At 31.1% G+C, this 19,264-nt stretch overlaps 1 protein-coding gene and 1 long non-coding RNA gene across 2 annotated transcripts in view; both read left to right on the forward strand.

Moving 5' to 3' along the window:
* The window catches only part of LOC117170347 (neuronal acetylcholine receptor subunit alpha-7-like), a 1,604,403-nt gene that overhangs the window by 187,583 nt on the left and 1,397,556 nt on the right, over positions 1 to 19,264 (forward strand). The gene's annotated exons all lie outside the window — the stretch shown is intronic.
* Positions 4,249 to 13,253, forward strand: LOC117170350. The gene is made up of 3 exons (XR_004466772.1): positions 4,249 to 4,530; positions 7,236 to 7,483; positions 11,877 to 13,253. It is a non-coding gene; the product is annotated as an uncharacterized LOC117170350 (long non-coding RNA).

Here is a 19,264-nt window from a genome sequence, read left to right on the forward strand (position 1 = left end):
TCGAGCATCTAATGTGTTGCTTCATAGCACTAACGTCACCGGATGCTCGGGTTACGAGTCAGTAAAATTAAATTAAAATAATTAATTTGATTCCAAGGGGGCTCGTAACGTAAGTGTCATTAGTATGTTGAAGAAAAACTGCAAATGCAATTATTAACACATTTTAAAATCGTACATATTTACGAATTGTTCAGAAAACATGACAACATTTAAGTACTTTTTTAATGAATTCTTAATAAATACCATGAAGATATATATTTTCGGTAGATTTTCTCTATTGGTTTTTACGAAATCCTCCTTTCACATTTTTTAAACAATATTTTGTGACTTCTATTTTCGATATGTACATAACCAAAACAAAACATCGGCACAGAAAAAAGATATTTGAGAATCACTGACACGTGAGCTGTGATTGTTTGAAAATACAACCCCTTTGACTTCAAAGGGGCCCTACAATCGACTTCGTGACAGAAAATTCATATTGCAACATTAAATTAAAAATAGTAAACAATATTTAAAAAATATTTTATGGGCGTTTTTATAATTAGAATGTTATATACAATAAGATCTACTTATTGGAAAAATGATATCTCACTTTGGAAACAACCCTATTCAAGATGTTCAGAGAATTCAAGGAATTCGGGGAATTCAAGAATTCAAAGAAATCAAGAAATACAGTGAATTCAAGGGACTCAGAGATTTTAAGGCATTCAGCAAAATCGAAGCAATCCAAAGAATTTAATGGATGCAGAAAACCCGATTTATTCCGAGAATTCAAGGAATTCAGCTAATTCAAGGAATTTAGTGAATTAAAAAAATCCAGAGATTTCAAGGAATTTAAGGAATTCAGAGAATTCAAGGAGTACAGATAATACAGGCCCACCAAAAAAAAGTTGTCTGCACGAGACAAGTGACTATACTTCCCTTATGGATTTTGAGCTGCTGAATCCAAATCTGGCTTTAGAACTTGTCGTACACGTCTCAGTTTTCCCCTAAATGCAGGAAATAGGCAAAACCCTAGGGATATTCTGAACGTTATTTTGATTATACCATTATACGCGAAAATAGACAGGTTCATGTCATATTTTAAAGTGCCGTGACTTATGAAGACTTAAATTGTACACAGAAATTCTCTAGTGTGACTTATATTCCCCCTAGCTTGGGTGATTCTAGGGAAATTGAAGGTGCTTCTTATATTATATAGGTTTATACGGGGAAAATAACAAAAATGCCACATCCCCTGCAGTTTTCGTGATAAATCTAAATACGAAACCCCAAATTGTTCAAGTTTCTTCCATTTTATCTCTAGATGCAAAATGTACGGAAAAGCCTAGGGAAGTTCTGGTCACACAGGCCCACAAAAAGAAAAGATTGTCTACACGAGACAAGTGACTGATTTCGCACGCAAAACTGTAAAAGATATTAGGTTTTTGTTATTTCTTTCAGTGTAAATCTATATAATCTGAAAAAGCCCTTCAATTTCCTAAAAATTACCTGAGGTAGGGAATATAGAAGGCACACTAATAATTTCTGTGTACAAATTAAGTCTCTACAAGTCGTTGCACTTAAGAATATAATATCGATGTGCCTATTTTCGCGCATGCTGATATTATCAAAATAACGTGCAAGTTATCCCTAGGGTTTTCCTTATTTTCTGAATCTATAGGGGAACTGAGATGCTGGAGATCAATTCTGAGGCCAGATTTAGATTCAGCGGCTCAAAATTCCTAAGAGTAGCCTAGTTGATTGTCTTCGGCAAACAAATTTTATGTATGGGCTATGTGACCAGAAATCCCTCAACTTTTCCGTGTTTTTTGCATCTAGGGGAAAATTCAGATACGTAGGAGAAATTCTGAGGGCAGTTTTGGGTTCAGCTGCTCAAAATCCGTAAGGACAGTCTAGTCACTTGTCTCGTGCAGACAAATTTTTTGTATGGCCTTTGTGACGAAGAAATCCCTAGGTTTTTCCCTACTTTTTGCATCTAGGGGAAGACTGAGACGTGTACGACAAATTTTGAGGCCATACTCGAATACAGCGGCTCAAAATCCCTGAGGTGGCCTAGTCACTTGTCTCGTGTAGACAACTTTTTTTTGTGGGCGTGTGTAATTCAGGGAATTCAGAAATTTAAAGGGATTCTGTAAGTTCAAGGTTTCCGAGAATACAAAAAATTCAGAGAATTTTTGAGGTATTCATAGGATTTAAGAAAAATAGAGAACTTGAGGAATTTTGAGAATTAAAGGCAGTCAGAAAATCCACGGCATTCAGTTAATTCAAGGCATTCATAGAATTCAAAGAACTCAACTAATTCAAAGAATTCAACTATTTCACATAATTTATGGGATTCATATCATATAAGGAATTCAGATATTTCAAGAAATTCAGAGAATTTTTGGTATTCAGGAAATTAAAGAAATTCAGAAAATTCAAGGAATTCCGAGAATTCAAGATTTCAAAGAATTCAAGGAATACAGTGAATTTAAGGGATACAGAGCATTCGTGGCATCCAGAAAATCCAAGGTGTGATTGAATGTCATGAGAAACATGTTTGTAATAAGAAAATGCTGCGTATAGAGATTTATGATTTAATACAATCTCACCAAGTTGCATAATGTATACTATGCTTTTATATTAATTGACAAATTTATGGAGATCACTTAATAACAATAATTCTTTATATATATATATATATATAAAAAGTTTAAAAAAGTAAAAAGTTAATTTCCGTCCGCATTGCATTCACCTAGGATTCAAGTTGTCGATAATTGGCTTGAAAATTTACGTCTGGTGATTTACGGACTCCTGAGAACTTTTATACGTTGATATCGTTGTTAATAGTTTTTAAAACAACCTTGTTTTACTCCTTGGAGCATCAAAAAAGTGATTGATAAATTTGTAATATTCTCAAAGACCAGCAAACCTCAGGTATTTAAAATTCTTATTTTGCTAAACAAGCGATCGTTATACCAGCGGCAACAAAACTATTAACAACGATATCAACGTATAAAAGTTCTCAAGAGTCCGTAAATCACCAGACGTAAATTTTCAAACCAATTATCGACAACTTGAATCCTAGGTGAATGCAATGCGGATGGAAATTAACTTTTTACTTCAAGATTTGAGTTCAGTTTTCCATAAAAGAATATAGTATCAAAGGTGAAAATTAAAATATCGTCAATATTTGCCTTAAAAGTTCTGTTGGAAAACATTGTTTTAAATTTGAATAAAATTTTTTTGTATTTACGCATCAAAAATAGAACGAAAATTGTCGTGAGCAAGATTATGTAACTTTTTTAGGCTTTTATTTGTACTATTTATGAACTAATGCTATACTTTTACCATTTTTTAGTTAATCGAATGGAAATTTATTATTTAAGAATTTGGAAAAAACCCGTAATTTATTAGATTTATATTATTAAACAATTTCTACCGCATAATAAATAGAAAATAATGTGAATTTACTAAAAATATTATTCTGAATCGGTGGAAAATTTGGAAAATTATCGTTATTTTCAAACAGCAACTAATTTGAATAATATTTTCATGTCAATTTTACCTTTTTAAAAATAAATTTATTTGTCAAAAATCGTAGAACACGATGACCTTTAAAAGATTCAGCTATTTTATTTTCTGAAAATCTTCTGTTTGTAGAATTCATTTACACTTTTGATAGATTCTTGCACAAGTAGATTGCAAAATTCACGTTAAAATTCATTTTTCTTATGGTTTACAGCTAAAAACTACTATTTTCATGTTAAAAACGAACAAAATATGTCTTTTTCAATGGATAGAAAAATGATCTTTAAAAAATAAAAATGCAATGAGGGACATAAAGCACGATGACTATTTTTGGATTTTACATATTTTTTCCCTACAGCCCTTGGCGGACCGAAAGAACCGAATGGAGCCTCTACATAATACCCGTAAAGACCCTACTGGGTCCCCATTAGGTTCCTTTTTAAAAAACTCGAGAAAACAGAAAAATCAACTTTTAAATTGTTCATATTTGGATTTTACGTTAAAATTTGCATTAGATGCTCACGGAGTAATCACAATACTTCTTCTTGCAGCATTAAAAACTTAAAAAAAATACCTGTCATTCACATGGGCCGGAGGCGACTTCAATTGCAGCTTCTTTTAGTAGCAGTTAATAACGGTTCCGTCGGTAACTTTAACAATTTTGTCTGGATGCTAGCGCCACGCAGTAGAAACCTCAGTGTCTTGCATGCAAGAAACAGTCGCGAACGAGCAAAACGAACGGACCGGGAACGCTGTTGTGACGAACGGTCAAATTGAAAATGCGAAACGTACGTAGTAGTTATCCGCGAAATAAATTTTCAAGAGGCAGCCAGAACTGAATGTGAGTGTCCGAACTGTCATATTTTCTGATTCCCGAATGCTGTCGAATTTCAGTTATTTTTGTGATATAAGTTTTGTGAATTGTGAGAGAAAAGATTAATCATCGTGGGATTTGCACGATGAGGTTATCGCAGTTCACTGGCTCGGATCTCGGTTAGGAATTCAAGTTGGAAGGTGAGGAATTTTTGTGAAAAGCTTTGTTGAAATTCTATTCATCAGGCTCTCATCTTTTGCTGACGCTTTTTTCGCAGTCTCATTTTCAAGTTTTAGTTGATTCTGTTATCTTCAGGTTTTTAATTGATAAGCATGTGCGCTTTTATTTTTTCATGGATTTTTGAATTGTTATTTCTTACAATTTTTTAATTCATTGTCTAAAAAAGCGAAGAAAAAATGCTATAGTCAGTTCCAAATTTCTCACATAAAATGATAGACACGGATAGTGTAAATTTTGGTAGTAAATAGTTGCAAAAAAAGTTTCATCCCCCTAGCAGCCAGGGAACACATTTCTTTTCAACCCCTAAGTCTAGAAAAAACGAAAAAAAATTCGGAAGTCAGTTCCAAGTTTCTCACCTAAAATGTTAGACACGGATAGTGTAAATTTTGGTAGTAAATAGTTGCGAAAAAAGTTCCATCCCCCTAGCAGCTGGGGAATGCATTCATTTTCAACCCCTAAGTCTAGGAAAAAGGAAAAAAAAATTCTGAAATCAGTTCCAAGTTTCTCACAAAAAATGTTAGACACGTATAGTGTAAATTTTGATATTAAATAACTACAAAAAAAGTTTTATCCCCCCAGCAGCCTAAGAACGAATTCATTTTCAACCTCTAAGTCTAGAAAAAATGAAAAAAAAATCTAAAATCAGTTCCAAGTTTCTCACATAAAATTTTAGATGTAGGTAGTATAAATTTTTGTAGTTAATAGTTACAAAAAAAAGTTTCACCTCCCTAGCTGCCGCGCAACGCATTCATTTTCAACCCATACGTCTAGAAAAAAAGAAAAAATTCTAAAATCAGTTCCAAGTATCTTACCTAGAATGTTAGATGTGAGTAATGTAAATTTCGCTAGTAAATAGGTACAAAAAAAGTTTCATCCTCTAGCTGCCGGGAAACGCATTCATTTTCAACCCCTAAATCTAGAAAAAAGGAAAAAAAATTCTAAAATGAATTCCAAGTTTCTCACCTTAAATGTTAGACACGGATAGTGTAAATTTTGGTAGTTAATAGTTGCGAAAAAGTTTCATCCCCCTAGCAGCCGGGGAACGTATTCTGTTTCAACCCCTAAGTCTAGAAAAAACGAAAAAAATTCTAAAATGAGTTCCACGTATCTCACCTAAAATGTTAGACACGGATAGTGTAAATTTTTGTAGTAAATGGTTACAAAAAAAGTTTCATCCCCCTAGCAGCCAAGGAACGCATTCCTTTTCAACCCCTAGGTTAAAAAAACGAAGAAAAAAATCTATAATCAGTTCCAAGTTTCTTACATAAAATGTTAGACACGGATAGAGCAAGTTTTGGTAGTTAATTGTTGCAGAAAAGGTTTTATCCCTCTTGCAGCCAGGGATCGCATTCCTTTTTAACCCCTAAGCCTAGAAGAAACGAAAAAAAAATTGCAAAATCAGTTCCAAGTTTCTCAACAAAAATGCTAGACAAGGATAATGTAAATTTTGATAGTAAACAACGACAAAAAAGTTTCATCCCCCTAACTTCTGGGGAACGCATTCATTTTCAACCCCTAAGTCTACAAAGAACGAAAAAAATTCTAAAATCAGTTCCAAGTTTCTTACCTAAAATGTTAGATGTGGGTAGTGTAAATTTTGGTAGTAAATAGTTACAAAAAAAGTTTCATCCCCCTAGCAGCCGGGGAACGCATTTTGGTAGTTAATAGGTACAAAAAAAGTTTCATCCCCCTAGCAGCCGGGGAACGCATTCATTTTCAACCTCTAAGTCTAGAAAAAACGAAAAAAAATCTAAGATCAGTTCCAAATTCTCACATGAAATAAATGTTAGATGTGGGTAGTATAAATTTTTGTAGTTAATAGTTACAAAAAAAAGTTTCACCTCCCTAGCTGCTGCGGAACGCATTCATTTTCAACCCCTAAGTCTAAAAAACCGAAGAAAAAATTCTATAATCAATTCCAAATTTCTTACCTAAAATCTTAGATGAGGGTAGCTTAAAGTTTGGTAGTAAATTGTTACAAAAAAAGTTTCATCTTCCTAGCTGCCGGGGAACGCATTCATTTTCAACCCCTAAGTCTAAAAAATGCAAAAGAAATTCTAAAATCAGTTCCTACGATTGAAATTTGATTTTTTTTTTTCTATTTGAAAATGATACTTTTTTGGTAGAAAGCTAATTTTGTTGGTTTGAAAATCCCTTTTTTTGTTAAAAGCGCAACTGTTTCGTTTAAAATTCATTTGTTTTAAACAAATCATATTTTCTAGTTCAAAATTCAACTATTTTACAGAAAACTCAAATTTTCAGTCAGGAAATGCATCATTGTACTTAAAAATTCATCTCTTTGGTTGAAAGCTTCACTATTTTGTTTTGAACATAACTCCTTTGTTTAAAAAATTCGTTTGTATTAAAAATAAATCTTTTTCAGTTAAAAGGTCAAATATTTGTTTGAAAATTAATTTTTTGTTGCTCAAAATTCGTCTTTTTCTTGGTAGAAAATTAATCTTTCGTTTGAAAATTCGTCTTTGTTTCTAAAATGTATTTCTTTTGGTAACAATTTCATGTTTTTTTTTTGTTTAAAAATCAACTATTAACATTTTTGTTAAGTATTCACCTTATATATGATGCAAATTGAACTATTTAATTAAAAAATGTATATATTAGTTCAATAAAAAATAACAATTTTCAATATCTATTGTTGTTTTTGTAGCATCCACGACAACGCCGAAAAGTATGTATGACCTTCTTGAAAATACTGAAAGTACAGCCCGTGTAAGTTGGATTAACTGAAACAAATATAAGGATATTTCAGTGGGTGCTGTCGCACCTTCTGTCTCTGAAAGTTATTTCGTCGTACAACATTTGCCTAAAGGAAAAAATTATACGTTAACACAAATACACTATATTGGAACCCTCAATAGTAAAGATGGTCTTTACAAAATTACCTACATTATAAATGTAAGTATTCATCAATTCATTGATTTCAGGGATCACAGATCATCCTCTTTTTTTTATAATTCCCTTTTTTCCCCTCGTAATTTGAAAAATCCCCTAAAACACCTAAAATCGAGAATCTTCAACTTACTTTCCCCCCTTTTTTTACAAGGTTGCAATTCATTTTTAAGAATCGCAAATAGAAATTCAAGAGATTAGATAAGAATAGGCTTTGAACGAGAATCCTTTTGAATTTCTGATAATACCAATATTTGAAGTATATTTCCTAAATGACTTATTTGCTAATTTTGTTGACTTAAACGTCATAATAATGAGTTTAGTGTCACTATTTCAAAAACTTTTATTTAAGATCGTAACGAAATATATTTTTTCATGAATAATTTTACGCAAAATGAGCATCAAAAAGACTCACAGATCTTTTGAAAAACTTGAAAAAATTAAAACTCGTTTTTTTTATATTAAGAATAAAGCATCTGGATTCATACTTCACACTTTTTTTCTTATTTTCTCCTTAACCCTTTTCTTTAAGAATACCTTTTTTTGCTTCTATTTTGTTAAAAGTTCTACTATTTGGTTGAAAATGGAACTATTTTCTTGAGAATTCGACCTTATTTGGACTAAGGAATAATTTTTTAACTGAAACTTAAGTATTCTATTTTAACTGAAAAATTAATCGTTTTTTATTGATAAATCAACTTGCTTGCTTGAAAGTTGGACTCACTTGTTAAAAATGTATTCTTTTTTTTAAATTCATCATTTCGTTGAACCAGCTGAAAATTCGAACTCAAATGTGTACATTTTGTTTGTATTTGTATTTATATGGTGCTCATTTCACGAGTACTTTTTTTCTGTTAGCAAAAATATTTGCTTTCTCATAGAGGAAGCATCAGCAAAATACAACATATTTTATAATATAATGACAAATAAACTGTTCAAATTTTGTATTTAAAATAACAAATTTTCCGAGCTGAAAAAGACAAGGGGTAGTTTTGTCGTACCCTATCCCTTTGCCATCTTTACGATTTTTTAAACAAAAATCATGAGAATTATTTTATTAAAAAATTTCATGATCAAAACGTCTTAGATTCATGCATCAACTTTGAATCATGTTTTAAATTGAAAATGCATTTGTTCTGGAAAAGTAATCACTTTTTTATTTAAAAATTATTTTTCTTAGTTCAGATATTTTCTCGGAATTCTTCTCTTTTGATAGAAAATCTGTGGTTTTAAAAAAATAATTTTTAGAATTAATTGTTCCTGTTGAAATTTCAACCAACTGATCCAAAGTTGAAATACTTTGTTAACACTTAAATTCTTTGGTTTAGGATTAATTTCATTGGTTTAAAAAAAATATATTTTGTTAAAAAATTTTTTTTGATTGGTAATTATTTTTTTAACTAAAAATTCAACTATCTGGTTGAGAATTCATCTTTCGTGATTGAATATTAAATTAATTTTATAATTCATATTTTCAGGTTTAAAAGTAAAATGTTTTCTTAAATATTCAATTTTCAGCTTAAAACAGAAATCTTGTTGAAAACTCGTCAATTTTTGGTTTACAAATTGAAAAATTTTGATTGAATAGATCAATTTTAATTTTTAAATACAGAATACATAATCTTATATATGAGCTTTAATCTTTTATTAATAAAAGCAATTTCAAATGTAGAAGTTTTCTGTTTATAAAAAAATTCTAATTAGAAATCTTTTCCAATAAATAAAAACTCAAATAGAAAGTATTTGCGTTTGGAAAAGATCGAAGATTTTCCTGAATTTTGCAAATTTTAAGACATAGTTTAATTATTTTCCGAGTTAATTCAATTTTATGCGAATATGCTTCTTTCATAATATGTCTACATTTTAAAAAAATAACATTATGTGACTTTTTTAAAATTATGCTAGTGTTAGACCTTCGTGAATTATATATAAGTTTATTATTTAATGTATTTTGTGCGACTACTTTTCAAGAACTTTCAATTCTCATAAGATAATTGTAATTTTGGACCCATAAATTTGAAGCAACATCCTCATTATTGTAGTTTCTATTTTCTATTTTTAAAATCGACTTACCTTAATCAAAAAATATTCTCGTATTACTATAGAAATCCATAGTCTTGATTCACAGAAATTAATAAAGAGAAGAAAATAAAGATAATGTATTCTAAATAAAAATTAAATTATTTTCTTCTTCTTGCATTGATAATTCATTCATTCTCTTATCAGCACTTTTCTAATGAGCTGAAGTTCCCAACGTTTACAAAAAACGAAAAATAATATATTTGAAAAGTCAAAATGTTTTCACTGTTTATGGGAGTATTATGTGCCAAAAGCCCCATCTTAACTTTTCAGCCCTCTAGAGTTTAGTGCATGTAAAATCCACCCCAAGTCAACGTCTAAATATAATAAAATTCGTTAAAAATATAAAATTTTGAAAAGTCTAAATTTTTTATGATTATCGCTGCATTCAGTGCCAACAGTACCGCTAAAAAGTCTCATCCCACTTGTGCATGTGGAACACACCCCAAATCAACCCCTCCACATTATAAAATTCGTTAAAAATACACAATTTTGAAAAGTCAAAATGTTTTTAACGATTATCGCTTAATTTAGTGCCAGAAGTACCACTAAATGTTCTACTATTTGGTTGAAAATTGAACTATTTTGTTGAGAATTCGACCTTGCTTGAAACTTGGATTCACTTGTTAAAAATGTATTCTTTTTTTTTAATTCATCATTTCGTTGAACCAGCTGAAAATTCGAACTCAAATGTTTACACTTTGTTTGTATTTGTATTTATATGGTGCTCATTTCATGAGTACCTATTTTCTGTTAGCAAAAATGTTTGCTTTCTCATAGAGGAAGCATCAGCAAAATACAACACATTTTATAATACAATGACAAATAAACTGTTCAAATTTTGTATTTAAAATTACAAATTTTTCGAGATGGAAAAGAGAAGGGGTCATTTTTGTCCCACCCTATTCTTTTCCCATGTTTATGATTTTTTAAACTAAAATTGTGAGAGTTATTTTATTTCAAAATTTATGATGAAAACGTCTTCGATTCATGCATAAACTTTGAATTATGTCTACAAAAACGGTTTTTCGATCTAAAGCAGATCTTTCAATTATTGTAAATGAGCATAACTTCTTCACTTAGTAAAGTGCATTAATATTATAGGTCAATCGATTTGCCTCGAATCAAGGAATCTTTTTCCGTTCTTACATAGATTTTGAATTATGTTAATGAAAAAAGTTTTAGTTTGAAAAAGTGTTTTATCAATTATTATGCATTACCGTAGTTTCCTTACTCTTCAATAAAATGTATCAATATTATAAGTCTATTAGACAAAACAGGTAAAGTTATAGAACCAACGCACCATTTCTGTTCTCGCATAAAATTTCAATTATGAGAATGAGAAAATTTTTTAAATAAAAATTGATTATTAATATAATATAAATGACCATAACTTCCTCACTCTTTAATAAAATGTATTAATATTAAGTCAATCAATTGTACTCGAACCAAGGATTATTTTATGTTGCTATTATTTTTTTTATCCTGTTCGCAAAAAAGTGTAACATTTGAATACAAATCCACACACATGCACGAAAATCCGGATAGTATTGCCTAGAACATCCTATGCAACATTTTTAACTTGAGGGACGTTTAATGAAGTGAATTAAATTTCTTTCGAAACCGTTACTATTATGAAGCTTCCTCTATGAGGAAGCATAGATTAATTATTTTGCAAAAATTGATTTATTTTGTTGCAAATTCGTATTTTTTGGATAAAAATTCATTTTTTTGGTTGAAACCTCAACTGCTTTTTTTAGAAACTCCTTTGATAATTTAAAAAGAAATCTGTGTGGTTGAAAATTTTACTATTTTGTTGGAAATTAATTTTTTTCTTTGTAATAAATTTTTGCAACTGAAAATTTAACTATTCCATTATTGGTTGAAAATTTCACGTGTGTACTGAAAGTTTGTTTCTTTTTCTGGGTTAAAAACTAACTTTTTAACTTCAAATTTCCACATTCGATTTCTCCTTGAAAATCGATCACTTTTCCATTTAAATTTAACTATTAATTTGAAAATTAACTGTTTTATTGAAAACTCATCTGTTTTTTAGAATATTTTGTGATCAGCCTTGGCGATTTGACTTTATGCGTGAAAATTCATCTTTTTGGATAGAAAATGTAGCTATTGGTTGAAAATTAAGTTCTAGGCAAAAAATTCATATTATTGAATGGCAAAATCAACTGTTTTCTAGGAAAGTAGTTTGCATCAAGCTTTGCGTGATGATCTGTAACGAAGCAGGAGAGAAAATGTGCCATAGTTTTTGAATGATCCCTGTTTCACATTTCCAGTTAAAAACTTAATTTAATTTTTGCAGCAAATTGTGGAATCCACGTTATAAGAACCGCAACGTAAATACGATGTCTTCGCTGGAAAAATACACAGGCGATTCTGAATAGAGGCTCATAAAAGCAGCGAATAATTCATCGAAGCAAAATTGGAAATGCAGGAGGATCCACGGAGAGTATTGAAAATGCTCAAGAGCGAATTTAAATAATAGGTTGGGGACTGTACTTAAAATAAGTAACAGCTGAAGGGAAAGAACATATAATCCGTTAAGAATTTTAAGTGAGGTCCTTTGAGTGTGTGCTAAGATAGTATTCGTAGTTCTTATGCATCTTTAGCGAATCTTCATTAATTTTCTGCAAGATATATTTTATTGGTATGCATAATTGCCTGTTATCTCACTAACGCTGAGCGCGCGTCTTTCGGATCTCACTCTTTGTACTCGATTTTGTCGAAAGTAGTAACTATTCTACGGTATGTTCAATAGGGTACGTAGAATATAAGTTTTATTTGAAAGTCGAAGTTTTGAAGATAATCCAAAATGGTACATAATAATTTTTAAAAATATTTCTTTAAGTATTATTTTAATGCATCTTTTAGGATGCTTATCCTTTTGCGAGCAATTTTGATGTTTTCAATAGAGTTTTTTATGTTCATGGTTGCATTTTTTAATTTTTTCCATGGCTAGGAAACATCTGTTTCTACGTATGAAAATTAGTCCACATGATTATTTCAGATTTTTAAAACGATATCTTCAGTTAGCAAAAACTGTTTGAAGTTCGAAACTTTGAAAACAGTGATTTTTTAAATATATTTCAATGTGCGGTCACCATTTGTTCATCGAATTAGCTTTTATTGTACAAATTCATTTATTTTGATGTAACAAACGATTTTTGAAACATTTTATTGTTAAAAAAATTCTGGTGATGAATCTAGTTACGTAGAATAGAAGTTTTTTTGGAAATCGAATTTTCGAATATAATCGAAAATGGTAGGGCCTGAAAATAAATATAAGTCTTTTCCTTCTGAAGTTGACTGAATCTTCAGGTTCTAAAAGGCCCTTTGGAAAGGATTTTTTTTAAATATATAAAAAATATCACTCTTTTCAAAGTTTCACGCTTCAACAAGTTTCTGCTAACTGAAGATATCGTTTTCAAAATCTGAAAAAAATCATGAAAACTCATTTTGATATATAGAAAAACATTTTTCCTTGTCATAATCGAAATTTGAAAATGTAGTTTTTTCAGCCCACCCTAATGTTTAACTGTATTATATTAAACATATAGGATATTCATTTCTGTAAATGGGTCTGGAGCTACTTATCCCAAAATTGCAAAATAATGAACAAATTTTATTTTTCCTGGTACTTTACTATTCATACTTCAGTATGTGTTAATTTTTATTCTCAGCGCTACCCTGAAAAATGTTTTCATGTATACAAATTTGTAGACATAATCAACTTTTTTAAAAATAAACTTTGTTTCTTAATTTTTCTTCGAACCTTGTCTCATTCTTCCAAAAATTTATTTTTATTTTTCATATTTTTTGTTACTGAAGAACTTTTTCCCAATTATAATTTTCGTGTCTTCTGTCGCTTTTCCAAAAATTCAATTTTTTACGATTAAATTGAAAACCACGCAGCCTTTTGAAAAATAAATTATAATAAATTTATTGATTTTTTCCCCTTACAATTTTTTGTTTATTTTTTTTCATACCTTGCATAGTTTGACCGCAAAATGGATATTTGTTTTCGGTTAAAACCAGAAACAGTTGTAAAAAATTGTAGTTTCGATTTTGAAAGGAAATTCAAAAAGTTTTTATGATAATTTTGTAGGGCCTTCAAAAGGGACGAAATCAACGTTGTTATTCTGTTGACTTATTTTTATATCGTGCGTCGTTTGGTTTTCATTATCTCGTATGTTACCGCAGTCGATAAATTTGGATGCTGTAAAATGTGAAAATGAAAAATTCAACGACTCTAACGAAATTTTTACTATCTACTTGCTAATTTAAAATGTTGCTTTCTTTTTTCACGTCAATTTAATTATTACATACATTTATTAACATTTATTTGCCAATTTAAATTTTATTTTTAATCTTCGCGCGCAACATACTACTCGAGCTATGATGGATGCGCTTGAAGTCACCTTCAGTAGAAGTCAATGACATTTTTAAAATTTTTAACGCTGCAAAAAAGTAGAATCCGAATTTCATCAATTTCATAGTTTATCTTTATGTTTTTCTTTTATTTTTTTAAAAAGGAACCGAATGGGGACCCAATGGGGTCTTTACGGGTACTTTGTAGAGATTCCGTTCGGTTCTTTCGGTCCGCCATGGGCAGCAGAAAATGAATAAACTCAAACTATATAGGAAATCGAAGTTTGACTTGTAGGCTAAGGAATCGTAGCATTTAAAACGCGGTGTTATTTAAAATACATTTTTGCAGATGTTCACGTAGAAAATGTTGCCATTACTACTGCGATAAATAAATTTTGGGATCAGCTTTACATATCAATTACAATTTTCGTGTACGTTCAGCGCAATTTTGATCAACATAACTATAGTCTAGGACAAGTTTTAAATGAAATATGTGATTTTTGAATTTCTATCTTGTAAAATATTAAGACGACAGATTATTAAAAGCTCATACATGTAAAGTAGGCACTCTATTAAAATTTCGCATATATTAGGGTTGAATTTAACTCCTGCACTATAATTGTATGCATAGAAAATATTTTCTGATTAAATGTTTGTTATAGAATAAATTTTAGTTTTCTTGAAATTTTTTCACAGATTAAATGCCATACATAGTCAGAGGTGATTATTCTGTTTAGGACTTTTGATTATTTAAACGATATAAACCACACTGACATTCGCGGTAGCAGCAAAACACCGCACGCTACGTTATGGTCTCCCGCTCTTGTCAATGTCAAAACGAAAAGTTTCACCAATGTGGTCAAAGCAGGGGCTTGAAGGGAAAGAATTCTACTTTTTTAAATGCTTCAGAAAAATAGGTGAGGTCGGAATTTGTCAAAAATCGATTTTGATAAATCGAGGCTAAATTTTTATTGTAAAAAATCTACCCCTTTCGTGGGCACATGCTTGTCGCGCTTTAATAAAACTTTATCAAACAGATCTCTCTTAGATGACAGTATTTTTATGCATCTTCATATTCTGAATTGTCTACTTAATTAAGTATGGTCTAAGATGAAGTATCTCAAAGCTCTGTAGGCTTTGAGGTACACATTCTCATCGTGACAATCGTGCTACGTGCTCGAATTCCGACAGACATTTGTGAACAGGTTTTGCTCAATATTTTTTTTTTCTCGTAACTTTCGTCGTTCTTCCACACATTTTTATTTTTTTATTTTTAATGTTATTTTTCATGATTAAAACAAAAAGTACGCGTCCTATTCAGAAGTGAGTTTTAAAGAAATTGTAGATCTTTTTTGGGATAACAATTTTTGCTCATTCGTCTTTTTTTTATCCTACATAGTTTGACCACAAAATGGAATTTTTTATTTTTCAGTTTTTTTGTGCAATCAAAATTTGAATCCATAAATTTGTTATGATAATCTTGTAGGACTTTCAATGGGAAATGTTTTTCTTTTCTTGACTTTTTTTCATATCTTGCGTTTTTTGGCTTACAATTTTGATTTTCGGTTGATTAAAAAAATTTTGAAAATGCTATAACTCTGAGAATTTTCTTTTTATCGAAAAATTAATGAGCATAAATTATTTGTCCTTTTTAAATCTATAAATATCCGTACATGCAATTTTCAAATTCAGAAAAAAGTGGTCTTAAAATTTTTCAAAACGCGCTCACTTTTTAAATTTTTATTAAAAATGACTGGTTAACGAACTCGTCCTTTCTCTTAGGACCTAAAAAAAGTGACCTAAAAAAAATCGATTTGTTTTCGGACGCAGGGAGTCTCGAAACGTGGAGATCCGTTTAAAAAATAGTTGCGTCGAATTTCGGATAATTGTAATACTTTCTCAATAATAAATGATGAGAATTTAAAAAAATTAAATATAATTATGTTTAAGTGCATGAAAAAAGCTTGTTAAAACACCGATATTTTTACAATCAACAAAGTCCAAGCTGAGCTATTCATAGTTGAAATTCGGCGTTCATAGCCAAAAGCTGACAATTGGAAATCCTGCCATTAGGCAACCTGTTGCTCTAGAGCCTTTACATTTACACCAAGTTTTAAGGATCAATAGTACTATGTAATATGTGAATTCGAACATGATCCGAATATTTCCGATTATTATTTGGTATCACTTCATAAGTAATACTCCATATGACGATTATTGTTTCAAATTACCACTTCTAATGGTGTTATACCTCTTTCGCAACAGTTAACTGTGACATTTATAAGATAGGCCAGAACATTCTTAGGAAACGTTTCTTTTAAAGTGGAAATTTGAAAATCAGTAAACCACGCTTAAACTACACACTTTTATGGCGACAGCGCAAATTCGACGAAAATTCGTCTTTTATGATTGGTATTCTATCGCTGAAGAACGTTCCGAATCTAAATGAATGTCGTTTCCTGTCGCTAACGTTTTAATCGATATGAGACGCAATTTTTTTCTTCTCACTTTAATCCTTTTAAATCTAATGATCAATTCTATAATTAAATAAATACATTTTGAATAGTAATTACGTTAGCCGGATTCGGGAGCACCTCAGTCGGTAAAACAGTCATTTGTAAGTTAACGACTGTGAGTAACTCGTTCAGTAAGGTAGATTCCTAGCGCAGATTATTCTCTCTGCCAATAAGGATGGTCCCTGTTTTACCAATCGAATCCACCAGCAACATTGATGCAGGAGGCGCTCGTGTGATCAGTGAATTTCTAAGTTCTGGAACTTTCTAGAAATTTATTTTTCTCAGAGTTTAAATTAAAGTAGTTCTATCTCTAATGATTTTCTATGCATCCAACCTTCCAGAAGATTTGAACATGCGAAGCTCTTGCTTTTGAGGTTTTCTATATCGTTTAACTTTCTAGAAGATGAATCAATATTGGATGTAATCTCTAACGGCTTTTCAAGAAGGATCAATCGGTATTATCACCTTCCACCCAGAGTGGTACATGTTTAAAATGATTATTTCGAGACTTCCAGATATTTTGACGCGACCTCTTAAGATGTTTGTACGTGTATTAACCTAATCTATTTAAATTCTAGAAATATCGATCGGAGTTTCTGTAAGATTTGTTGCACGCGGGGATCTTGCCTGTATCACATTTCTGGAGCCGTTGATATGTGATTTCTACCTGAATTCTAGAACGATTGATTGATTCAAGTTTGTATAAGGATACAGGTTCTCTTTAGCAAATCTTATATAAGAATTGACATTTGATTTTAATTTTTACCTGAATCCGCCCTACCGAAAAGAATCTTTGAGTATATACTAAAAATTCTTTAGGTCAAAGAATCTCAAAGAAATTCTCCGAAGACACTCAGGTAGATATTTTTAAAGGTCCAGGAAGCTCGTTTGAATGGTCTGAGGGCTTTAAAATATCCTTTCCGAAATTGAAATAAGAATACGATCATAAATAACAAGCAGAGAGGCTATCTCAATCGAGTAGCCGACACTCAAGGGTCCTTCGTTAAGCTTTCGGATTAAAATTTAGAAGTAGATTTTTTTAAATTTTATAGTTAACAGCCTAAAACATAATTCGGAATCTATGGGTTTCGATGACTTCAGATATCTAACTTTTTGTTTAATGCTTAGAATTGGAATTAATAGAACGTTTCTCGTAAATGGAATGAGATACGGCTAAAAAGACAACATTTTTGAATTCAACTAGAAACTTGTATATCAGTATATAAGTTATAATTATAAATAAGTATAATGAGAACATTCATTAATTTAAAAAAAGTGTTAATAATTTGAAGAGAAATTTAAAAAAGGAGAGCGGATTAGCCGCGACCAACAATTGTAAATAACTCTGCCCGCCCGGTACGTGACGAATACAAAAGGAACATTATATTACCGTCGCGTCACTCTTAAAACGCCCACTAAAAGGATCTTGAAAAGGACCCAAATCTCTCAAACTATCTCCGAGACTATTTTGTTTCACATCGACTTTGTTTATAGACTCCAATGGGCCAAGATATTTCTATAAAGAAAACTCAGAGATTTCTTTTGGTAGGGTGAGAAAGAACAATCGAAGTTTGTAGATATTCCGTTACGGGGAATCTCTAAAGCAATAGCCCCTTCTAGAAAGTTTAATCTTCTTTCTCGAATTAAGATAACGATTACATCCAGCAGAGCTTCGCAGTATATACGGCTGTGGATTTGAGTTCTATAACATTAAGGGTTGTGCAGTAGGCATCTGTAAATCGTTTGTACGCAGTAGATCACTACTATTAAAAGTCTTTTAGCGTTATGTTACTCAATGAAGTGTCTGAAGTATTAACGCTCTTAGACATATTTTTATCATCATCATCATCATCATCATCATTGTAGTAGGTTTTAGTTTCAGAGTAATGTCTGATAGTTGGCTGATTCCAAAGAGTCAAGAATTAGGTCCTGAGAGATACAGCATTTTGAACTGCAGAATTTGGATTCCAGTACTGAAGTTAATGATTGCATCTTGTTAAAACTGAGCACTGTTTTTTCAATGGATGACAGCCCAGTTTTTTCAGATTATTCAAATTTTGCATGTATTTTTCCAACCACTTTTTATATTCGAATTCTTAAACATAGACTGCACTAGCGCCATCTAGTGTATGTCTAATTATAAGCCTTATTTCTTCATAAGATATGTCACCGGAATTTAATTGCAAGCCATGGTATTTGCACGTCGACCATAATTTTTCACTCTTGAATTTAGCAGGCAGCGGGTTCCAATAGTAGGGTGTTTCAAACAGGTGGACCACAGATTGAGCATTTTCCTGAAGAGGAATTAAAGCCAACTCCTTGAATACGAAAAGGTTGATGGGCTTTTTGAAGCCCTGTACGTTTACGATGACCTCTATATCGATGAAAACTGAATTCTGTTGCTGAAACCGTATTTCTTTTTTACCTTTTCTCCCGAACACAATTTGTCTTACCCCACCTCTGCCATTACCCCTACCACCACCAACTTAAATCAAGTTTTTCACGCTACCACTGAATGGCTGGTACTGAATAATATGGACATGTATAATTAGACAGTGGGCTTTAGTTTCAGTTGAAAAATTGTGTGCAGGTTAAAAAAAACTGAGAGAAGCATACTCTTTGAAATCACTTTTCTTCACAATTGGTTCAAGCTCTTTATAACAGTAGGCTGCCTGAAAGCTTGCATATATCTCATGGAGTAGCGAAAACTGATGATGTCTAAAGTTCAGATGCAAATTACCGTACAGATAGTACTGGCAATTGAGGAAAACCTTGAAATTGTTTATATTACAGTGATCGAAGTTAT

This window comes from Belonocnema kinseyi, chromosome 3, assembly GCF_010883055.1.
Source record: "Belonocnema kinseyi isolate 2016_QV_RU_SX_M_011 chromosome 3, B_treatae_v1, whole genome shotgun sequence".
In the NCBI taxonomy this organism is placed as follows: Eukaryota; Metazoa; Arthropoda; class Insecta; order Hymenoptera; family Cynipidae; genus Belonocnema; species Belonocnema kinseyi.